The 25,516-nt window shown below is 44.6% G+C and overlaps 1 long non-coding RNA gene across 1 annotated transcript in view; it reads left to right on the top strand.

Moving 5' to 3' along the window:
* LOC115099307 overlaps positions 1–25,516 on the top strand; it is a 44,350-nt gene that overhangs the window by 10,609 nt on the left and 8,225 nt on the right. Inside the window, exon 2 of the long non-coding RNA XR_003858739.1 lies at positions 10,941–11,039. This is a non-coding gene — a long non-coding RNA (uncharacterized LOC115099307). The remainder of the gene's footprint in view (positions 1–10,940; positions 11,040–25,516) is intronic.

Raw genomic sequence — 25,516 nt, 5'->3', positions numbered from 1 at the left:
CTGAGCTAGCTCCCCTGCCCTTTCCACGACTCTTCTGTCTCCTTTTCTGTGGGGGGAAGCTAACCTTCTAGGCCCAGACACTGGAAAACGTCTGTGTGTGTGTTACCATAGCTCTTTGGGGAAGGTACCTTGACAAAACAGACAGGACTCGCTGTATGGGTGTTCAAATTAAAGTTTACTGTGATTGATTTTAAAAGAATCAATAGGCAGTGGCGTACTAAGGGAAGGGCAATGGGGAAGTCTGTCCCGGGTGACAGCTATGAAGAGGGTTTCATTTGGAGGTCCCCACCCCACCCACACTGACAGAACTCAATATGCCAGCGGCCAAAAAGCAAAGAACTCCCAGGGCCATAAAGAAGAAACTGACTGCTGGCGGAGATCAGCATCATCCTTGGGGGGGGGGGGGGGGGGATGTGGAGCACTGATCCCTCTAAGCTGCACGTATGTGCAGCCGCGCACAGCTTTTATCTACCCCCCCCCCCCCCCCCCCCCGTGCAGGAAGAATGGTGGTAGAGCTCATCCCATCACGGCCCGAAGAAAACAAGAGATTCCCAAACCTCCAGGTGCACCTTCTCTTTCGTGACAGGGCCGCTGCGGATCACATCTCACGGCGGCTTGAAAAGAGGACACCCTGTAAAGGGGCTGCAGATGCCATCTTGCAGCGACCCAAGAAGATTGCGGCCCCTGCAGAACCCATCCCGTGGCAACCCGCAAAGAGGAGGCCCAGAGGCTGAGGCCCTGTAGAGAGTGTGTGACTGTGTGTGTGTGTGTGTGTGTGTGTGTGAGAGAGAGAGAGTGAGTTGAGAGATTGTGTGTCGGAGTGAGAGACTGTATGTTGTGAGAGACAGAGAGATAGCATGTGAGAGCTTCTGTATGTATGTGAGAGACAGCATGTGTGTGAGCATGTGTTTGTGTTAGAGCATGTGAGAGTGAGAGCCTGTGAGTGTGTGAGAGACAGTATATGAGAATTAGAGCCTGTGTGTGTGAGAGAGAGACAGTATGTGAGAATGAGAGCCTGAGTGTGTGTGTGTGTGTGAGAGAGAGAGAAAGAGACAGTATGTGAGAATGAGAGCCTGAGTGTGTGTGTGTGAGAGAGAGACAGTATGTTAGAGTGGGAGTCTGTGTATGAGAGTGCATGTGAGAGTGAGAGCGTGTGTGTGTGAAAGAGAAAGACAATGTGTGAAAATAAGAGCCTGAGTGTGTTTTTGAGGGAGGAAGGGAAGAAGACAGGTGGAGAGTGAAGAAACAGAAAAAAAAGAGACCCTGTAAAAGGAATTGGAAAAAGACCAAGAAAGGGAACGTGGAAAAAAAAGCCTAGGACCAACCGATTAGAAAAATAAGATCAGAGAGCAAAGGTAAAAATACATTTTTTGAATTTTTAGTGATTGGAATATGTTATCTTAGGGAATGTACATTACACATTTGTATTTTGCTCTTTTATTTTTGTCTGTATGCTTCTGTTTGTAATTTGTAGTCTCTTCTGTATTAGGTAATGGTCTGTCTGTGTTCTGCTTGTGTAACTAAGGTGCAGTATTTCTGCTAGCATATAGTTTTTCTGAAGGGCTTTTTTCTGTTAACCCCAGTAGGTGGTGTATTAGTGTTCTAGGGCATGGTATAATATTTGCATTGCTGCCATGTCATAGATAAGGCTGCTGATGTTTGAGTCCTGAGATTAGTGCTGGTATGGTATGGTATGGCAAGTGTAACCCCACCCCAGTGTGCCTCTCCTGCATGGGTGGGTACACAGACTTATTTGTTACTTTTTGGAGCTGGAATCTCTCCCTAGCTAGCTGTTCTGTCCCCCTCACATCCCCAAGTGTGGATCCGTTGGGCTAGGGGAAGAAAGGAGACCTTTTAGGACCCGATGTGACAGGGGTGGTTTCTTTACACATTCCTGTATGCTTCTCCTGTGGGTGCAGAGAGTGCAAAATAAGTACTCTGGAGTCACTTTGGTGGTATCCAAAATAAAAGTCTTTACTGATGATGAAATGGCACAAAACTCAAACTGCAGCACCCCAGAATTATCTTCTCAATTTCTTTACAGTCTCTCTCCTCTATCTGTGCAGGACTCACTTGTTTCGGGAACCAGGGAAAACTCTCACTCTCTTGGACTAATTAAGTGGAGCTCCCAGATGGGCAGAGTCTTTTAAGCTGGGCAAAGCCCCTTCCAAAACCGATAACTTGCCAAAACAGTCTCTTTCTCTCCCCGGGGTGGGAAACCGTGGATGGATGTTTCCACTTGCTGAAATGTTCTTTCACTCGCGGTTAGGAGATCTTCTTGAATTTTACACTGTCTCTTTAGTTCTCTCTGCAGGATCCTTGATGATGAGGATCCTCTTGGAAACACAATGTTCTCTTGCTTCAAACAGGAAGGAAGGGGCAGCCAAACTTCCTCCTGCATCTTCTAACAAAAAGTGTTCTTTCCCCCAAAAGGAACAGAATCAAAATAGCAGAGTCCCCTCCTCACAGCAGGTCACCACCACTTCAGGGGTGTAGCTTCCCTATCCCTGGGTTCCCCAATCCCTGTGTGCAAGACAGGCCCAGGTGTCCAGTGAGGCTCCTAATAAAAATCTCAAAAATCCCTTAAAAAGGGCCCAGAGGGAATCTTAGCCAGCCAGATGTGGGTGGGAGAAGAAACCACTCCCTTCCCTGTACAGGACCAGGGGCGGATTGTGGGAAAATAGTGGCCCGGGGGATTTTTCTCCATACTGGCCCATGGGTACCCAATTACACATACAATTTGGTGAGTCACCAAATACAGAATAAAGGTACCATAAAATATACACAGAAATGCACAGACAAACTAAACTGGAAATCACAACAAGTTAGACTGTATGTAATGCAGCAATGGAAAAACAGAAAATACCATCATTCCTCATAAAACATCAAACAATACAATCAAGAACTATAACACACCAATCACAATAGGAAAATCATACTAAAAATATATATTTCAAAACTGCTGATGAATAGAACCTCCAGTAATTTAACTCATAAACAAATTTTTGAAAATTTCCCTAACACCAATAAAATATTTCAAAAACAGCAGACATCAAATAATAATCAATAATTAAAACTAATAAGGATAGAAAAAAATCCCCGGTTCTCCATACCTGGGAACTTTTGATTCCAGTCACCTTGAGATGGTCATGAATTAGTTGTTCACTAGCACAGTGGTTTTCAACCTTTTTTCTGTCGGGACACACCTGACTGATGGCTCTTACATGCGTGATACACTGAACACATGACCATCTTAGGGCTAAATGTAAAAGTACAGTTTCCATCCACAGGAACCCCCCTGACCCACAATTATGGATGTAAAGCAGAATTATGACATTCCCCGTACAACTCACCTTACAAAAAATATATTCTGGTTCTAGTGTCATCTCAGTAATAGCAACACAAACTCCAACTACCAGGCTCAATAGCCCTACTTATGAAAAGACAGCAGTTTATCACTATTGTATGTCCTCTTGAGAAAATACAACAAATAAGACTGATACAGTAAAATACCTCACCTCGGTCACATACACAGAACCGACCTAACATACTACCAGGATCTGCAGTAATGCACATAAACTAATCCACACACAGTTACACTTGTATTATGGCATGCACTCAAACAGTAACAACCCTACCTGTGAAAAGGCAACACTACAAATATTAAATCAGGCCCTAAACACCAATACACCTCCTATTAGGAAAACAGAGCTAGCCAAGCAGCTATAGACCCCAACACAGAAATAATTGTATAACTATACTAATAAGCAGAATAAATGTTTCACAACAACTATGAACAGAATAATATCCAACAATTAAAAACTCATAAAATGTATTTAAAATTCTCCAAACACCAATAAAATATTTCAAACAGCAGACACATCACATACTACCCAATAATTAAAATGGTAGTCAATCAAGAAAAATGAACTTAAAAAGCCACCTTTACTTACCCTCTCCAGCAGTTCTCCTACTCCTTTCCCTTGCAGGCCACACCAGAAGCAGCAGTAGCTGCTAAAGTTGTCCTCAGAGTCCTCTTCCTTAGGGACCACAACCAGTCTCTTCTCTCTCTCTCTCACACACACACATCAGTCACACCCTCAGGACCAATTTCTGTCTCTCACACACCAATCATCTCCCCAACCAGACTCTTTCTCTCACACACACACACAGGCACATACATACCAATCATCGCCCTGATCAGTCTTTCTCCCACATACACACGTCACCTCTCTGGCCAGTCTCTCTCAATCACATAATGCTTTCGCTCTCTCTTACTTACACACAGGCTTTCAATCACACACATGGTCTATCTCACTTACAAACAGGCTCAATCGCACCCATGCCCTCTCTCACAGCCACAAGCCAGCCAAAAACATGCTCCATTTCTCTCGCACACACACATTGTCACACACAAGCACCCTCCCTGACTCACATATACACCACACACATACAGAAGCACACTCCGTCTCACATATACACCACACACATACAGAAGCACCCTCCCTGTCTCACATATACATTACACTCTCACAGAAGCATCTTGCTTTCAGACTTGCAGCATTTTTCACTTTTATTAAAAGTGAAAGTGATGCTCCCAACCGTTAAATAAGAAAACCAAATTCCTATTAGAAGGCGAAATGACACCCTTCCTTCAGGTTCTGTCCTCCCAAGGGATAGCCACCCACACCGTACAGCTTCTCTTGTTTTACACTTTCAGGCAATAAAGCAAGTGTCTTTCTTCAAACTATCAGTCGTATGATTATTCATGTGGGAGATATGGAACAGAAAGACATCCTTAGTCAGCTTCCCTTTTAAATGGGAAGATTCCAGTCTTAGTCATTTAAAAATATACATTTTCTAAAGGCTTAAAAAAAAAAAAAAGCAAAACCGTTTCAGATTGGAACTATTCAAGTTTTCATGCTTAAATTATGCTTAAAAAAACAAACAAACAAACCCCACTTGGCTTCAGTATCTTAAATTTGTGATTTTGCTGAGATGAACATTTTAAATACTTTAATTTTATTTTTTTTGCTTTAGTATTTGTCTCTACCCACTTTATTAAATTTTATTTTCCAGAAGAGGGATGCTTAAAATTCGGTAATTTCATCTTTCATCCAACTTTTCAAAAGTTGCGCTACTAGTACAAAAGTTGAGGTATATGTAGAATCACATTTCATTTTTTTTAAACTGGCAGATTCCTTTCTCACATACATATCACATACACACACACAGAAGCACCATTCCTTTCTCACATACTCACCACATACACACCACATCTCATATACACACAGAAAGAAGATCGGCACAGGTGGTCTAGCTGATCACGTGGCTGAAGAAAGAAAGATCGGCGCAGCCGGAGACCAGGCACTGAGACTTAGAGGGCGCCACGGCAGGCAGCAGCCCTCGACTCGCCATGCCTTTCCCCCCCAGTGCCACCCTCCCAACGCCCCCCTGGTGGTCCAGCGGAGGGCCCAGGAGCAATCTGCCGCTCCCGGGGCCTCGGCTGCCACTAAGCAAAATGGCACCGGTGACCTTTAGCCCCACCATGTGACAGGGGCCAACCAATGGCACATGGTTGGCCCCTGTCACATGGTAGGGGCTGAAGGCCACTGGCGCCATTTTGGTTAGTGGCAGCCGAGGCCCCGGGAGCGGCAGATCGCTCCCGAGCCCTCTGCTGGATCAACAGGGGGGGGCGTCGGGAGGGTGGCACTGGGGGGGAGGCAGGGCGAGTCAGGGGCTGGCAGAATTTTGAAAGGGCACTTTTTGCCCTTTCAAAATTCTGCCGCCTGCCCCGGCGCCCCCTAAGTCTCGGCGCCCTAGGAACAGGTCACCCCAACAGCTATCATGTGATTGGGGTGACCGGCCCACCGGGCATGCCCGAAGCCCCGATAGGTCAATCCGCCCCTGGATAGGACCCACAGACTGGGCTAACCTGCTTTTTCTGACTGGGTCTGTAGAAACAAGGAAAGTTAAACTTCTCTGCACTCTCTAAAAACCTAAAGGGCCTGCCTCCCGAGCTCAGTTTGGAGAACTCCTAAATAGACTCTCAGGGGGACGGCCATGCCAGACTCCACACCACAAGGAGGGGCTGCATTTGAATGGTACCTCCCACTACTCTAACCCATTCTCCTAATCTCCAGAACAAGGGCTTACCCTGGACTTATTCGTGGCGGGACTGGTAACCCCATCACACAAGGTTCTAGGTGTCTTTTTTTTTGTTTGTTTTGCAAAGGTTTGTGTTCTCAAAGTGTTTGTCAGTGAAGGGTTTGCAGTTACTGAGATGAGTGTGTATGTGGAAGAGGAGAACTGAGTGTTCATGTGCATGAGTGTCTGGGGAGTGAATGATAGGCATGAGAGTGTGTTGGGGTATGTGTGTTTCTGAGAATGAGCGTGTATGCATGAGACAGAGTATGAGAGTGGATATGCAAGTGTGTTGATGTGTATGTGTGTTTGTGAGAGAGTTTGTGTACATGCTGCTACCAATGTTTCCTCTAAGGATAGAGGTGCTGTGAGCAAAAAACTGATAGGCTTTTTGCATCAAAAAAAGTAGTGCTTACAGGGTAATGAAATCAAATATTTTTGCTCACAAGCAAAAGATTTTGCACACAGCAACCTAATCCTTAGAGGGAACATTGCGGAGGAGTGGTAAACTAGGGCGATTGCGCCAGAATTCACACTTTAGCAGTCCTCCAGCAGACACCTCCTTGCGCTGCAGGAAGGACTCCAGTAGCCCCAAGCAGTGTCTGCTGCACGTCATCGGGAAGCATCATCAGCGTGCGTCTGCTGGCACAGAGGAAGGGGCGGTGCCGTTTATTTGGATCTTTCCGCACAGTGCAGAGGAATCAACAGGAAACAGAAAGAGATGACTGTCACCATCAACAAGGTGCCTGGGAAGGTTAGGGAGAGAGGAGGAAATGTTTCCTGGGGTCTTGGTGCCTGGGAGGAAGGGAGAGTGCTTGTTGATAGAATCTTGGTTTGAAGGGAAAGGACTTCATGGGGTATTTTGGGGGGCATAGACTGTAGAGAGATTACTTGAGGGGGGTCGGGGTGGAGGCTGCATGAGATGTCTTGGGAGAACGGGAAAAGGTATCATGGAGTCTTTTGGGGGAGTGCAGAGTAGAATCTCAGTCTTGAAGAAGGGAACCCCTCTTGACCTTCAGTCATAGGTAGGGGTCCCCCTTTTGGCTGATTCACCCTGGGCCCCGCACCCATCTAAGGTCATCCCTGGGATAGCATATTCCACTAACAGCTGAAGAATGGAACATGCCTTCAGGGATTCTGTCAACAGTCAAAAGAGAGACGGAGAGTCAGAGAGTGTGTGTGTGTGTGTGAGTAATAGATCATGTAAGAGAGATGACATGTGAAAGAAAGTGAGTGTAGGTGGTATGAGACAATGAGACCATGTTTTCAATAGAGCATATGAGTTGTGTGTGAGAGAGTATGTGTAAAAGAGCAAGAGTGTATATGTATGAGAAAACGAGAGCATATATGAGAGAGCGTGCATGTGTGTGTGTGTGTGAGAGAGACAGCATATATGATTGAGTGTGTGTGTGTGTGTGTGTGTGTGTGAGAGAGAGAGAGAGAAAGAGAGCATGAATGAGAATGATTTTGTTTGTTTTATGAAGAATGGTGATATTTCTGTTTTTCCATTATTACACTGCATACAGAGTCTGGCTTGTAATGGTTTCCAGTTGTTTTTGTCTGCATATTTTTATTTATACTTTGTGGTCTCTTTATTGTGTATCTGGTGAGGGTCTGGGTGTATTCTGCATGTGTGACAGAGGTGAGGTATTCTGCTAGCATGTAGTTTCTGTGTAGGGATCTATAGCAGCCTGGCTTGTTCTGATTTCCTAATAGGAGGTGCATAGGTGTTTTAGGGCCTGGTGTAATATTTGCAGTGTTGCCTTTTCAATAGTAGGATTCAATGCTGGCGGTTGGTGCTGTTTTGGTGTGGGAGGTTTTCTATATATAGGGCTTCTCTACTCCCCCCCACAAGCATCCCACCTCTCTCCCCCTGGGTTGTGTGTGTGTGTGTGTGTGTGTGTATGTGAATGGGAGCCTGCCTGGGTTGTTTGTGTGTGTGTGTCAATGGGATTTTGCCTGCATTGTGTGTGTGAAGTCATTTTGTGCTGCCCCACTAATCCAAGACAAGCTCAAGGTGATTGGAAATCAAAAGATTTCAGGTATGGAGAGTGGGGAATTTTTTCTTCCTTATTAGTTTTAATTATTGGGTGCCTGATGTGTCTGCCATTTTGGAATATTTTATTGCTATTTAGAAAAATTTTTAAAAATGTTTATGAGCTCTTAATTATTGGATGTTATTCTATTCATCAGTCATTGGAAATATTCTTATTAGTATGGTTTACTAGTTTCCAGTAAGGGGATCCAGAGAGGACAGAGAGGGAGTGAACCAGGGGTTGTTGTGGAGGGGAGGGGGTGCCAAAGATAGTATCCATCCCAGGTGCTACTGTCAACAGGAGCAAATAATAAGGTGTCCAGTTACATCCAGATTCATTTGCCATTCGGGAGTACTGGTTTAATAGGTATTTCCCTCTATGGAATTGTCCCTTGCTACTGGAGCTTGAGTATCCTTCATGGGGTGGAGTGAATATGTGTCCCAAGGTAGCTGGGGTTACCTAACCAGAACAGATATTTCCTTCCCCACAGTACCTGATGTCCAGAGGGCACTCCCAAACTTTAACCTGCCTGTGTCCTACCGTACGTCCCAAGGTGGAAACTCCAATTGGGGATCTCCCAATGCTTTTCTCTTTTAGTATGCTCTTCAAAAGATAAACTTTGGATACTTTTGGAAGAAAGGCCTATACAGGAATAGTTCTTACAGTCCAGCTCTGGGTAAGAAAGAGGGCAGAAAAATACTTCCTTCCCAATCAGATGGAAAAAAATATCTGTGCTACACCGACACGCTAAAAATGTGGGTCCAAACTGGACACACCTTTTTTTAATGCACGCACAATCATCTCTCCTGGGTGCTCGATGCAATAGGAGAATGAAAAGGATGGGCTAGGGATAAATTGTGCATCCCTAGCGCATCCATGGCATCGAGTGCCCAGGAGAAGTGGCTGTGCACGAGTTAGTAAAACAGACGCTCAATTTTATGAGAATCAATTTTCCTAACCCGAGCAAAGCCACAGGTTAGGAAAACGGATGCTCGTAAATTGAGCATGCGTTTTCTGAACCTGACCGCCGGCAATACATTTTTTTTTTTTACGTTGCTGCTGTCTGTGCTTCCTCCGACTTCATATCACCACAATTTTAAATCGGTGGAACCATAGAAAAGCAGTATTTTCTGCTTTTCTGTAAACTTTTGGGGCTCCTCAAGACTTAACACCAGCTCTGGGACTCGCGTTAATTTTTGAGGGTTAAAATGTGCGTGTTGGGCGCACATTTATTTTTTACATTAGGGGGTACTAGCTAATAGCTTCATCAACATGGCATTTATATGTGATGAGTGCTATTAGCTACGCGCTGGTTTGGACACGCGTTTTGGACATGGTAATCTCCTTATTGCATAAGAGATTATGGACATGCAGCTAAAACACGCAGCCAACCACGGGTTAACCTCTGTGCTAGCCGGAGCACATCGGCCTATAGATCGTCTAAGGCTGGTCTCTGCAATCTCCTCTTGCAGGGGCGAAGTGGTATGCAGACCCCTCGTGCCCTTCCGGAGAAAGAATATCTGCCTCCCAGAAGGCACAGGTTGAAAATAGCAAAATCCTTATTAAGTTGAGAAAAATGGCAACAACAACTCTTTCATCCTCTCTTCCCTCCAATCTAACACCAAGACCTGGCAGGGTAGTGTCCCTCCTTTCCTTATCTAGGCTGGGGGCCTAAATTTGGAGTACACACTGAAAACACCTCTGTCTCCTTCCAAATCAAATCTACATTGCCTCATTCCTCTCATTCCTATGCTCCCCTCATGGACTAAAGGCTACACATTCTAGCAAGCCTCTGGGGGAGGTGCTACTAGGAATGGGCTGGGAGCTAGGGCCATCTAGTGGAGACCGTATAGTCTCTACACTTGTTAATTCTGTAAACTGTGTTGAAACATGCTAAGCAGTCTATACATTTTTTAAAATAAGTATGCAATTTCCTAAGAGTCGTACCCTATCATTGTCATGTGAACTGTTTGATGCACAGTTGAAAAGGAGAATTTCACACATTATTGGTGCCAAAGTTCAAGATTCAATTCCTTTGACCCAAATCTAACAACCCACCAGCTGATGTGTCTCCTTTGTTGCCAGGTGTTCCAGCACCAGCCATGACTTGGCTTCCTGAGTTTGCCTAGGTTTGAAGCAGTGTTGCAAGCCCAACCATCTAAGCCAGTTTCTCCCCCAGCCTCAGTCTTTGGAAAAAGAAATCCAAGAACAGGTCCATCCGCACCATTGGCTTTCAGGATGGCTGTGTCAGTTTGAACATAGCTTAACATATAGACCCCCTTGGTTTGTCATACCTGCATCTCGCCATGCCGCAGACTAAAATTGCAAGATGAATACCATAGTTAACAAAGAAATAGGGATGGTAAAAATGAATCATCTAATGCACTGAACCTTGTCACAGAAAATGGATCTATTAAAGGCATAGATCAAATGGAAGACTATATGATACAGGAGAAAAATCTTTTGTTTTCTTCTTTCTGGTTTTGTAGCAATTTCCTTTATTCAAGTATTTTGTGCTTCATAAAAAGGCAGTTAGCGGTGCTTCCAGTGATGCTGATTTTAAATTTGTTTAGAGTTTGTTCATGCGTACTCTTTTCCTGTTCATTGTGGGTGTTTTACTTGAGTGCATTGATGAGTACAAATATTTTGGATTTCTTCCAATGATTGCTAAATTTACATTCACCTAATATGATCTCTGTTAAAAGGATACGGGTGCATAGAAGCATAAATGATGCAATATATCTTTTTTTTACCCTACAGAAAGCCAGACTAGCTAGAATTCGTGTGGCAAAGAGTGGGAGTGCTAATGCTTTTCTCCAAAGCAAACGGAATGGATTGCTGACTGAATCCCTGCAGCAGGTAATGCACATTATTGGAGTTATTAAAGAGAACAAATAATTCGGCAGATACTATTTAATCTGTTGTGGAGACACAGTTAACCCACATTCTGGGAGCAGTTTTCAAAACCTTGCAAGTAGTTCCAAAGTCCACAGGTATTTTTTACCTATGGATGTTGCATTAGTTGCCTAAGGAAAAAGTATCCTCCAAGCTTAGCATCTGCTTTTCTACAGATACTTTTTGCCTGCAAAGCTCTGTGTTTTTGCCTCCCCCTGACCTAACCCCACCTCTAGGTTTGCCTACTTTTCCTTCAGGAGAAAGTGCTCATTTTTTTTCAGATAGCCTATTTGCCTGGGTATATGGTTCTTGAAAACTGCCCTCCCCATGCCTTTGTGTCTCCACAAAATACCCGGATTTAAATCAGTAGTTCAATATAGCTAAATAACTAGCCGAATCAGTGCAGAAGAAAAATAATTTACAAATATAAAGTGTGTGTACCGTATCTGTGTACACATTACATAATGGTTAGCTATTAGAGAATAGTTCTTGCCTCACTGATAATGCATGAGAAATGGATTTCTACAACACACAAATGAGTGCAGGCAAGAATATCTGCTAAAGATGAAAGAAGCTTGGATCATAGGATGGCAAAAGCGTGAGTGGAAAAAAAGATAGTTTTCAAGTAAAGCAAGATGACAAGGCTTTTTTCAGGTATATGGCCAGAGATGGTATTATAAGATTAAGAGTAGATAAGGAGAAATGTGTGTGCATTGGGGTGAGGGGTGACAAAGCAGAAATGCTAAAGAAATACTTGTTCGATATTCACTGAAAAAAGGATAAGATCAGGATTATTGGCAAAGATATGTCTGGGAATGGGGTAGATGTCTCACCATTCCTGTTTCTGTGGAACTATAAGAACTGAAAGTAGACAACGTCCTGGGGCCAAATGTAAAAATACATCCTGATATTAAGCGAGGTTAGAGAGATTCTGGCGGGTCTGCTAAAGGACCTCTTCAATAGATCCTTCAAGATGGGAGTTGGGTCTGTGGAACTGGAAAAGGATGGATGTTGTCCCTCTTTATAAAAAGTGGCAATGAGACCAGAAATTTAATGGAGAATCTTCTGAAGGAAAAAACAGGGAAGCATCTTGAATCCAGCAAGTTGTTAGATCTGCGGCAGCATGATTTTAGTAGAGGGAGATCAAGTCAGACAAATCTGTTTGATTTCTTCCATTAGATGACCAGAGAATTAGATCAAGGGTGGGCACTTGTGGTATACATGGATTTCAGCAAACCTTTTGATATTGTCCCGCACAGGAGCAGTCTAGGGCTGGTCCCTAAGATGGTAGACCGGATTAGAAACTTGTTGATGGATAGACCACAGAAAGTGATGGTAAATGGAGTTCACAGTGAAGAAAGAAAGAGGGTGCCTCAGGGCTGGTTCTGTTAAATATCTTTATGAGCGATGCTGCAGAGGTGTTAGAAGGGGAAGTTCGTCTTTTGTCAATGACACTAAGTTCTGCAACAACATGCTTGAGGGAATAGATGATATGAGAAGAGATCTAAGAAAATTTGAGGATTGGTCATCTGCGTGGCAGCTGGTTTTGAATATTAAGAAATGCAGTGCTATGCATTTAAGGTGCAGAATAACGAGGAAGCATATTTGGGGGGGGGCATGTGTGAAATATACTGAAGTTCACAATGCAATGTTTAACCTTTGCTTTTATGCCAAGGCTGATCCCTGTCCACTATAGTGCAGATCTCACTCTCTTTCTCTCTGCTTTTAATAATGTCCTTCATGAATGCGACAGATGTTTTCCCTTATAGAATGGTGAATAATAATGTGTTGGCCATATGTCAGTAGGCCAATACATTCTGACAACTGGCCCTGTACTATGTAAAAGTCTGTAGTTTTGTTGTAGACGTCACATTTGTATCTGGGCCAACTGTCCCTTTTATGAGCTAGGACTGCTGGCATCACAGTGTTTTTCTCTTGATTTCCTGTAGCTGGTCCATTTTGCTTCTTGACAGCCTTTATGTATGCTTACACATCATCTTCAGCGTCTGCAGCAATTCTTTTTGACAGTGGGTTTCTGGATAAGGTATCCGTAACAATAAGGAATTTCCCTGCCATTGACCTTAACAAGAGTCTCTGGCACCTTGAAGGAACATCATCTAGATTCTTACTGTGAATCAAAGAAACTAAGGAATTAAAAGTACTCAGACAGTAGAGGTAACAATAGAATTGCTTACATGCCCTAACCCTTGCAAGCCATTCCTTTTCTTTCTAGAAATAGTTTTCTCCCAGGAGAAGCAGGATGGTAGACCTCACATATGGGTGACATCATCAGATGGAGCCCTGTCACAGAACACTTTTGTCAAATTTTCTAGAACTTTGACTGGCACACTTATGCCCAGCATGCCACTAACCCTGCAGCCAGCAGGGGTCCTCCTTCAGTCTCTTTTTTTTCCACGCAGCAGTTGCCTCGCGGTTTAGGAGCTCTGTGAGAAATTTCTCACAACTTTCCTCATGGAACTATTTGAAGTTTATCTTCGCAAAAAATCCCTCAGCATATTTCCCCATTGTGCTCTGTTCCCTCCCACGCTCGGTAAGTGTTTTTTCCGGTACTTGCGGTTGGTTCCCGGCGGCTTACCACTTCGGTGCCCGATGGTCACCGGCCACGCACCCGCCAAATTTTAACATGGCGACCGGGTTTAGAAAATGTTCCGAGTGTCCAAGGACCATGTCCATAACGGACCCGCATGAAGTATGTGTTTTGTGCTTAGGCCCCTCGCACGACGTTCGTCGATGCCCTAGTTTTGCACAAACAACCCCCAAAGGCCGTCACGCTTGCCTGGACAAAATGGAGCAGTTGTTTGCTTCAAAACAGACTGCTCCATCGATGCCAGTTCAAGTGCCACCAACCGTGGAGGGTCCATCGACCTCGGAGACAATTCGCCAGGAGCACCGTCCATCACAGACTCCATTGAGGACATCGGTGTCATCGTCCTCGGTGCCGGGGAAAGACTGGACTGAGCACCGATGGAAACTTTGATAATCAAATTTGCAGATGACACAAAATTGTTCAGAGTAGTTAAAGCACAAGCAGATTGTGATAAATTGCAGGAAGACCTTGTGAGGCTGGAAAATTGGGCATCCAAATGGCAGATGAAATTTAATGTGGATAAGTGCAAGGTAATGCATATAGGGAAAAATAACCCATGCTATAATTACACAATGTTAGGTTCCATATTAGGTGCTACAACCCAAGAAAGAGATCTAGGTGTCATAGTGGATAACACATTGAAATCGTCAGTTCAGTGTGCTGCGGCAGTCAAAAAAGCAAACAGAATGTTGGGAATTATTAGAAAGGGAATGGTGAATAAAACGGAAAATGTAATAATGCCTCTGTATCGCTCCATGGTGAGACCGCACCTTGAATACTGTGTACAGTTCTGGTCGCCGCATCTCAAAAAAGATATAATTGCGATGGAGAAGGTACAGAGAAGGGCTACCAAAATGATAAGGGGAATGGAACAGCTTCCCTACGAGGAAAGACTAAAGAGGTTAGGACTTTTCAGCTTGGAGAAGAGACGACTGAGGGGGGATATGATAGAGGTGTTTAAAATCATGAGAGGTCTAGAACGGGTAGATGTGAATCGGTTATTTACTCTTTCGGATAGTAGAAAGACTAGGGGGCACTCCATGAAGTTAGCATGGGGCACATTTAAAACTAATCGGAGAAAGTTCTTTTTTACTCAACGCACAATTAAACTCTGGAATTTGTTACCAGGGGATGGGGTCAGTGCAGTTAGTATAGCTGTGTTTTAAAAAGGATTGGATAAGTTCTTGGAGGAGAAGTCCATTACCTGCTATTAAGTTCACTTAGGGGTAGATTTTCAGACAAGCGCGAATAGCCTACTTTTGTTTGCGCTCCAGGCGCAAACAACAGTACGCTGGATTTTAGTAGATACGCGCGTAGTCGCGCGTATCGGCTAAAATCCTGGATCGGCGCGCGCAAGGCTATCGATTTCGTATAGCCTGCGCGCGCCGAGCCGCGCAGCCTACCCCCGTTCCCTCCTAGGCCACTCCGAAATCGGAGCGGCCTCGGAGGGAACTTTCCTTTGCCCTCCCCTCACCTTCCCCTCCCTTCCCCTACCTAACCCACCCGCCCGGCCCTGTCTAAACCCCCCCCTTACCTTTGTCGGGGGATTTACGCCTCCCGGAGGGAGGCGTAAATCCCCGCGCGCCAGCGGGCCTCCTGCGCGCCGGGCCGCGACCTGGGGGCGGGTATGGAGGGCGCGGCCACGCCCCCGGGCCGTAGCCACGCCCCCGTACCCGCCCCCAAAACGCTGCCGACACGCCCCCGAAACGCCGCGACGACCGGGCCCGCCCCCGACACGCCCCCCTCGGAGAACCCCGGGACTTACGCGAGTCCCGGGGCTCTGCGCGCGCCGGGAGGCCTATGTAAAATAGGCTTCCTGGCGCGCAGGGCCCTGCTCGCGTAAATCCGCCCGGTTTTGGGCGGATTTACGCGAGCAGGGCTCTGAAAATCCGCCCCTTAGAGAATAGCCACTGCCATTAGCAATGGTTACATGGAATAGACTTAGTTTTTGGGTACTTGCCAGGTTCCTATGACCTGGATTGGCCACTGCTGGAAACAGGATGCTGGGCTTGATGGACCCTTGGTCTGACCCAGTATGGCATTTTCTTATGTTCTTATGTTCTTACCAGCACAGATGGGCGTCCCTGACCGGTGTCGGCGCAGCAGCATCGACTTCCATCGAGCCACCTGTGAAGAGGGCCCAGGGAGAGGAGCCCCCATACTCCTCTGGACCTGGGACCCCTAGGTATTCCCCACTGATACCAGTGCCAGGCACCGAGCCTCCTCGGGCCCCCGTGGAGGCTCCAGTGATGCCTAGCCTGCCTCCTACCCCAATCGCTGTGCCACCCATGCCAGCTTCCCGGGAGGAATTGGACTGCATGGTCCAAGAGGCAGTGTTTAAAGCCTTACAAGGCTTCCAATCGCTGCCGGCGTCAACCCTCATTCTGGCCCTGGAACCGGCTCCCTCAATAGTGGCACCACTCCTCGAGCACCTCAATATGCTCATCGGTGCCTTATCAACTCCGCTGCCACCGGACACGCTGGCATCAAGTCATCCATCGAGGCCTCCACAGGTCCCGATTCCAGTACCGGATTCCTCGGAGGAGGAAGGATAGATTCCCGGCCACATCCCTCCACGGGAGCCATCAATGCCGGAGCCCATGCCAGGGCCATCGGGACTACTGGTACCCAAACGCACCTCATCTGCCCCGATGCCTTCGATGCCGATTCCATCGATACCAGCGGCAATTTCATCGATGTCTTTCCGCCTTCTCGGTTTTGGCATGCTTCCTCCATTGGGAGCTCCACAGGGAGAAGGCGAAAGTCCCTATAATCCATGGGGTGATGCATTCTCAGATGATTCATCACGGACATCCGAGGACCTAATCTCAGAGCCTTCACTGCTGGAGGAAAGGCAACAATCTCCTCCAGAAGACCTCTCCTTTGCCAGTTTTGTCAAAGAGATTTCTGAGACTATACCTTTTACACTGGTCACAGAGGAAGATGCTCGCCATAAAATGTTGGAGGTCTTACAATTTATAGCTGCTCCAAAAAAATAATGGCCATACCGGTACATGAAGTTCTTTTGGACCTCATGCACCGCCTGTGGGAACATCCAGGTATGGTACCCCCAGTCAATAAAAAGACAGATGCTACCTACCTGGTTTAACAAGCCCCAGGTTTTCAAAAGAGTCAGCTGCCCCACCACTCTGTAGTTGTGGAATCAGCTCAGAAAAAGGCTAAATCATCGCGTCCACATTCTTCTGCCCCTCCTGGTAAGGTACAGAAAGCATTGGATGCGTTGGGACGAAGGATTTTCCAAGGGTCCATGTTGATATCGCGAATTGCAGCATATCAACTATACATGACCCAATATAATAGAAATCTCTGGAAACAAGTCCAAGAGATTGCGGAGACACTACCACAGCAACAACAAGAAGCCTTGTCCTCCATCCTACAAAAAGGAATGGAAGTAGGTAAACATGAAGTCAGAGCTGTCTATGATTCTTTTGAAACAGCATCCAGAGTCTCGGCAGCGGGCATCAGTGCTAGATACTGGGCCTGGCTTAAGGCCTCAGACCTATGACCGGAAGTGCAGGACAAACTGGCAGATCTACCCTGTACCGGAGACAAACTGTTCGGGGATAAGATCCAGGACACAGTGGCCCAGTTAAAGGACCATCATGAGACCCTGCGTCAGTTGTCAACTGTCTCCCCAGATGTTCCCTCTGTAGCCCACAGGGCCACGGGTAGAGAACCCAAGACCGGGTTCCCGGACGCCAATTGATCTAACACCTCCACGACACCCCTAACCTCCACCTATACCACGGTTAACCATATCTTCTATCGTTTACTTGTGTGAATTAATAACCTGTCCTTTCTCTTCCTTCTCCGCCAAGTTCTTATCACCCTGTTATATGTAACTGCCTTTTCCGCACCATTGTTATAGTTTATGTTTACTATGCACCCCTGTTTTATGTGAACCAGCATGATGTGACTGCTGTCTCGAATGCCGGTATATAAAAATCTGAAATAAATAAATAAATAAAAATAAAAGAAACAATTCTACAGGCCACGCAGATATTACCCTCATGCATCCCGTGCATGACCGGCTCGGGCACCTCAGAGGGGACATGCGTGCCAAAATAGAACATCTAGACCACACCCAGCTCCACAAGCTGGCCCCGCGTCTTGATTTTGACTCTTTCCCAGAGACCAGCAGCCATATTCCAGTGGGGGGCCGCCTGTGCCACTTTGCAACAAATTGGCATCCAATCACCATGGACCAGTGGGTACTGTCCATAGTAATCCATGGTTACCATCTAAATTTTTCAAAAATACCCCTGGACTTCCCACCCAATCCATCCTGGAGTTGGGACGACCACACAGGAAAACTCAAGTTAGAGCTCTAAACCTTTCTGTTGGTCAGAGCCGTGGAACCAGTTCTACCAAATCAGCAGGGAAAAGGGTTCTACTCCAGATATTTCCTTATTTCAAAAAAGACCGGCAGCCTCCGGCCTATTCTGGACCTCCGTGCCTTGAATATATTTCTTCGCAAGGAACAGTTCAGGATGGTATCCCTGAGCACCATTTAGATTTAGATTTAGATTTATTAGGTTTTATATACTGTCTACTAAGGACCCATCGTAACGGTTCACAACAGAAATAAAACATACAGCTAAAATACATCGTTCAACATTAATAAACCTAAAATACAATTAAAATACATTATTAAACATAAAATAGATCATAATTAACCTAAAATACATCTTAAATAATCCTAAAAGTATTTCATAATATAGTAACTAAAATCCAATATAATTAGTCTAAAAGCAATTAGTTAAAATCAAATCTAAAAACTAAATTATAAATTCAGGCATTATATTTATGCCTATCTTCTTTATATTATTGTATTATCTAATTTATTCAGTTATGCTTTCCTATATCTCCGGCTAACCTAGCCCTCCAAGTTTAAACCTCCTTGTTATATGTAACTTTCGCCTCTTGTTAAATGGTTGATTAAGTTATACCCCTTGTTACATGTAAACCGATCTGATATGAATTTTTTTCATGAAGGGCGGTATATAAAAATAATTAATAAATAAATAAATAAATAAATAAATAAATGATCTTAAAACTATTGATGACTACTCGGTAAAAGAAAAGGTTAATACTAGCTAAAACAGTTAACAGATTCATCACTTTACTCTCCTAACAGGGGTGCTGTCGTCAGACTGCTAGGGGCTGCAGGGAAAACACTGATCACTTTAAGATTGGCTTGAGTAAGCCTCACTAAAAAGCCAAGTTTTAAGGTCTCTCTTAAATTGCTTATAGTTAGACTCTAGCCTAATTGCTGTCGATAACTGATTCCAAATTTTGGGCCCAGCCAGAGACAGAGCTCTATCTCTAACCTGATTCAAGTGGGCTGATTGCACTGATGGTAGGGTCAGTAAGCCTTTATTAGCGGAGCACAGATTTCTTTGAGGCACAGGTAATTTAATAGCAGCGTTCAACCAAGCAACCTGTTCACTATAGATCAACTTATGCAAAATACAGATTGATTTAAATTTGACTCGATATTCAATTGGTAGCCAGTGTAAGTTGATTAAAGTAGGGGTAATATGTTCGCTTTTCTTTACACCAGTTAAAATTCTTGCAGCCACATTCTGCAAAACTTGGAGTGGCCGAGTGGTGGAAGCAGGTAAACCTAATAGGAGTCGAAAAAGAGCTTCAGCTGGCCAGCTACTCAAGTTGCTCGGCCACATGGCATCAATTGTCCATGTCACCCCTATGGCACGCCTTGCCATGAGAGTGACCCAATGGACTCTGAAATCCCAGTGGCGACAAGCTACTCAGCCGCTGTCAACCACTGTACACATAACCAGCCAGCTTCGTCTGTTCCTTGCCTGGTGGACACACAAAGCCAACTTACAAGTGGGTCTTCCTTTCCAACATCTGGCTCCTCAGGTGACTTTAACTACGGACGCCTCCAGCCTAGGTTGGGGAGCCCACGTCCAAGGCCTTCAAACTCAAGGGACTTGGACAAAAGCTGAAGCAACACATCAAATCAACTTTCTGGAACTTTGAGCGATGCGGGACGCCCTTTATGCATTTCAGGATTACCTCTCCAACAAAGTTGTCCTGATTCAAACAGACAACCAAGTTGCAATGTGGTACCTGAACAAACAGGGGGGCACAAGCTCTTATTTGCTTTGCCAGGAGGTGGCACAGATTTGGGCCTGGGCCCTGTCGCATTCCATCCTTCTGCGAGCCACTTATCTAGCAGGCACAGAATTCACTGGCGGACCACCTCAGCCGACGTTTCCAGCCCCATGAATGGTCTCTAGATCCCTCGGTTGCGAGCAGAATCTTCCACCAGTGGGGTCATCTGACCATCGACCTCTTTGCATCCAGTCAGAACCATAAAGTGGAAAGCTTCTGCTCCCTGCACAGGGACCAGCATGCACCAGCCAGGGATGCCTTCGCCTGTCCCTGGAAAAAAGGCCTGCTTTATGCATATCCTCCGATTCCGCCGTCATACCCATGCACCCTAATTCTCAATCTTTCTTTACTCCTGCCCTACCCCCTCAGTTTTCCCCGTCAATTTAAGTTATTTTATCTCCTTTAAGCTCTGCCCTAAGTTATTCCTCGTTAATATATTAAGTTGTTTTTTAATAGCTATACCTTGTTTCTATTAAGTATATAAATTATTCACTGTTACTGCTTCAGCTGTTTTATGTATTGATTTTCAATTGTTACCATACTGTTTTATGTATAACGCTATTGCGTATGCTGTTTCGTTCTCTGATGATCGGCAGTATATAAAAACTAACAAATAAATAAATAAATAAACAATAAGCAAGACTCTCCTGAATCTACAACAGGACCATGGCTTAATGATTCTCATAGCCCCTTACTGGCCGCGCCAAATTTGGTTTCCCATACTTTGCGACCTTTCTGTCCAGGACCCCATTCATCTGGGAACGTCGCTTGAAACAGAATCACAGCAAATTTCGCCACCCAAACCTCCAGGCCCTCTCTCTGACAAGCTGGATATTGAAAGGCTGATACACTCAACCTTTCAAGTGACGTATCTCAAGTCCTAGTAGCTTCACGGAAGCCTTCCACGCGGAAATCCTACCACTCTAAATGGAAGAGATTTACCTTGTGGTGCACACAGAAGGGCTTGGATCCCTTTTCTTGCCCCACATCGCGTCTGTTAGATTATCTCTGGCACCTCTCAGAATCTGGTCTCCAGACATCATCTATCCGAGTGCACCTTAGTGCCATCTCTGCTTACCATCAAGGAATGGGGGATGCCCTGATAACGGCTCAACCCTTGGTGAGCCGCTTCATGAGAGGCTTAGTACAGCTTAAGCCTCCTCTACGGCCACCGGTCGTGGCATGGGACCTCAATGTGGTACTTGCACGGCTCATGCACACTCCTTTTGAGCCCTTGCACTCCTGCGAACTTAGAATACCTTACATGGAAAGTTTTTTCCCTAGTAACCATCACATCTGCTCGCAGAGTGAGTGAGTTACAGGCCCTTGTGACCTACTCACCCTTCACAAGGTTCCTCCATGACCGGGTGGTTCTCCGCACTCACCCTAAATTCCTTCCTAAGGTGGTAACTGGTTTCCATTTAATTCAGTCCATAGTCTTGCCCACTTTCTTTCCAAGATCTCACGCTCACCCAGGTGAGCGAGCTCTCCACACCTTGGACTGTAAGCGTGCTCTTCCGTTTTACTTAGACCGCACTACAGCCCACAGGAAGTCCACCCAACTCTTTGTCTCTTTTGATAAGAACAAACTTGGGAATGCGGTGGGCAAGCAAACACTGTCAAACTGGTTGGCAGACTGCATCCCATTCTGTTACCAGCAAGCAGGCCTTCCACTACATGGCCGAATGAAGGCCCACTCAGTCAGAGCAATGGCAACGTCAGTAGCACACTACCGTTCAGTACTGATTGCTGACATCTGCAAGGCCTAGGATCCTGTTACAACCCCTGCTGGCAAAGCACACATAATGTGAATCCAAAGGACTGCACTGTTCCCTCTGTGATTTAGCTTAAGTTAGAAAAAGGATCAATGGAGCAGATATTCAAGAAAAGCTGAGCACCTAAATTGAGGCCTCTAAATTAGGTCCCTAAGTTGTCAGCTGAAAATTCACATAAATTTAGGTTCCTAAAAATTAGACTCCTGAATGTAGGCTTGCATTTGCCTAGGTTAGGCTGCTAAATTAGGTGCCTGATTCTGAAAATCAGTGCTAAGCTCCTAACTTTGTTTCCTCGCCCTAATTCCACCCCCATCGCTATCCACTTTTTAGGCTTTTAAATTTAAGAGCCTAATGAAACTAGGAGACTTAATTTAGGACGCATCCCTAGTAAATCTTCAAAAGGGCTAATTTAGGGAACTCCAAAAGTTAGGAGCCTAAACTCTTTGAAAATTGTCCCCCTTACAATTAAATAGACAGATAGATAGATCAAATACATAAGAGGCCAATATTCAGTGCTGGCCGGTTAAGTAACTTAGCTGGATATGACTAATCTGGCTAAGTTACAATGTATATTCACCAGCATGGCAAAGCTGTTGAATATATGTGTATATGTGTGCTCTTAGCCAGATAAGTCTACCCGGCTAAGTTTAGAACTGTTCTATGGGGAGTCTAAACTTAGATGTAAACTCATTCAGCTAACTCCGAATATCAGTAGTTAGCCATATAAGTTATACGGCTAACTTGCTTCTCCCCCGATCCACCCAGTACACGCCTACTTTTTCTGCATGTAATTTTTAGCCGTATAAGGGACTTGTATGGCTAAGTGGCAGCTGCTGATTGTAGGCACATATTTAGTCCCGCTTATCTGGCTAAAGAGCACTGATGCACTTTGAATATTGGGCCCAAGTTGTTTTGAGATAATAGTTTTATTCCTGCTGACCATAATTAAGGGAAGTGGCTTCTATAGCAATAAATATCAAAACAGAGTAAAAAAATATTGAGGTCGATATTGAAAGGATTTGTCCAGGTAAATTTTGGATTACCTAGACAAAACCTGATATTTGAGTATTTCTCCCTGCTGTCCGGCTAAATTTTGTGTAGATAACTCATTACCCACACAAAATTTAGTTAGACAAAAAGAGGTGGTGACAGAGGCATGCCAAGGCTGTACATAAATTGTAGACAATAAGCACTGATATTCAATGCTATCCAGCTAAAGTTAGCCCAATAAGTCTGGTTGGAAAAAAAAACCTGTCCTAAAGTTACCTCAAGTACTTTTATCCAGGTAATTTGAACTGGGTATATTCCATGTAACACTTAGAGGTCCGTATTCAAAGGGGTTTGTCTGGACAAATCCCATTATTTTTAAATTTCCACCTGTTCCCTGACAACTTATCCAGATAATTTGGGGGTGGTTCAGGAGTATTCCAGGGTGGAGCAAAGTTAGCCACATGACTTAGCCAGATAACGCCAATATTCAGCGTTTTCAGGTTAAGTTTGGGACTGTCTCAGAGCTGTCCTAAATTTATCCAGATATGTGTACCTGAATAACTTTCACTTTAACCTTAATGTACCCGGATAACCTAACCAATTTTATTCATATATAGCCAGATAGGTTTAAATGTTATCCAGGTAACGTTACCCAAATACTTAAGCTAAGTACATTCAGTGGGAGATTTGCCCTGCTGAATAACTGTGACAAATTATCCAGCTAACCTTAGCCAGATATTGGCTTTCCTTCTACACATAAGTAATATGCTGAGATTGCACACAGATGTACCTTGACTGAAGGGGGGTGCTAAGTCCCAACGATGAGAAGTGGAAGAAATATTGGAGCAGATCTCTTTGATCTCCTTTGCCTACCAAAAGGAAAATCTCTTTCATTTGACACCATACAATTTCCTGATGAAATTAGGATATCATCCATTTCCCTAGACAGTTCAAGGGATGGCACTAGCCTTTGTTCAATAGAAAGAGAACATCATATATTATCGCTGTTTTTTAGATTGTGATACCTCATAATATGTAAGGCTTCTCGGTTTTTTTGAGAGTGCTCTTAAAAAAACATGTCACATTTCCAGCGTTCACCACCAATTGGTTTTACGCTAAAGAGACTTGTTTATCGTTGTAATCATAGGTATCATCAATCATGCTAGCTTTAAGGAAAACTTGAGAGTTTTTTTTTTTTAATTTTTTTTAAACTTTTTTAGTAGAGTTAGATGTGAACAAATTACTTATCATTGTACACTTGGCGTGCTGTGACGACCGCTTTTCTGAAACACCGGTAGGAACCCGACACGTCTGTGTTTCGTGTACTTCTTCAGGGGTTTTAACTTTTGCCACGGTGTATTATTAGAAGCTTGTCCCATCATTTAAACGCCATTTTGCGTGATCACAGCTTGACAAAGCAGGATCTTGGAGAGAGAGAGGAGAGTGCTGGGGTCATTCCTGGAGGGGGGGAAAGATAGAGAGAGAATATGAGGGGTTGATGTTTGCATGCTCTCCCTCAATCCATATCAAATCTCAGGATAACCACAACTCAAAAGTTCCCAGGTCTGGCATTCATAGAGAGATGGGGGAAAGGAGTTGCAGAGAGTTTTTGCTGTTTCAGACTTGATACACACACCAAGGAGTGGAAATATAATTGGGCCTAGCAATGTCCTCTGAAGTGGAGTAAGTGCTGATCCCATTCAGAAAAAGAAAAAAAAAGAGATTAGGTTAGGAAACTAACCAGCTGTGAAGGAGGTGCGTACAGCTGATAAAACAGGTTAGACTTGTGGCAAATGGAGAAATTTAGTGAGAGATGAAGCAATGAAATGTGTTTAGAAAGTGGGTGAATAAGCCAGATAGGTGTGTGGGGAGAGGAGCCTGTTGTGCAAAGGGCTTTAGCTAACAAGAAACAGACCTAACAGGCAGTGTGAGGAGGAGGAATGAAAACTGAGACACTGGTGGCGAGGGAGATGGCGAGACGCCTCTTCTCCTACATCCTCTCTGCCCCTACCGCCTGCCTCCACCCCCAATCTGCCCCTGAATAAAATACAGCAAATAAAACTGGAACGCATCAGAAGATAAAAGAATATGGAAACATTTTTCGTACAATGAGGACAACTTTCAAAGCAGTCTAGCACATTAAAGCAGATTAACATCTCCAGATTGCCCCATCTGAAAATTGTTCTCCCCTGTGTGCGTGTGTGTGTGTGTGTGTGTGTGTGTGTGTACTTTTAGTTGGATTGTGAAGAAGAGGCATTTTGGGGGGAGAGGGGGTCAGGTGTTCAGGTCAAGGGAAGAAAAAGGCATGCGTGCGTTAAATTTTCAAAAGTACAGATGTCATTTTATCTTCCTAGGCTGCCCACATAACATAACAGCTGCAAAGACCGAAGGCACTATTAACGCCTGAGCTTTATACTGATTTTCAAAGGAAACTATTCAGGTAGTTTCTTTGTAAAGATTGTTTAAAATATTCGTGTTAAACATGCCTGCATAATTGGAAACTTACACAGGCTATTTGAAAATCCCCGCCCCCCCTCCCCCTCAGGAGAGCTGTGCAATAAACTTTAGTATGCATGTTAAGGCCCACGTGTGCATGCTAGAAATAGCTATGCAAGAAAGCCTTGCCTTGCATGTTAAAGGGATCCTAAACAATATTAGCATTGATATGCAAATGTTTGTGAGCCAGCACTTGCAAATGAAGGAACATCATCCTCATTCTAAATAGCATGGTGTGCTCACCCTCCACCCCATTTAGTGAGAGCTTGCTAAATGGATGCTATTTAACATCTACTACACCCTAACTAATCAAGCTAGATATTTCACTTGGATGCAGCTCCATCACTGCTCTCTACATTAATGGTGGGGGAGGAAGGGAAATAGAACCAAGAGCTAAAAGAAACAGATAA

This window comes from Rhinatrema bivittatum, chromosome 9, assembly GCF_901001135.1.
Source record: "Rhinatrema bivittatum chromosome 9, aRhiBiv1.1, whole genome shotgun sequence".
NCBI classification, from domain to species: domain Eukaryota; kingdom Metazoa; phylum Chordata; class Amphibia; order Gymnophiona; family Rhinatrematidae; genus Rhinatrema; species Rhinatrema bivittatum.
Note: the sequence above shows the minus strand (reverse complement) of the source record. Positions and strands in the feature narration are given on the sequence as shown.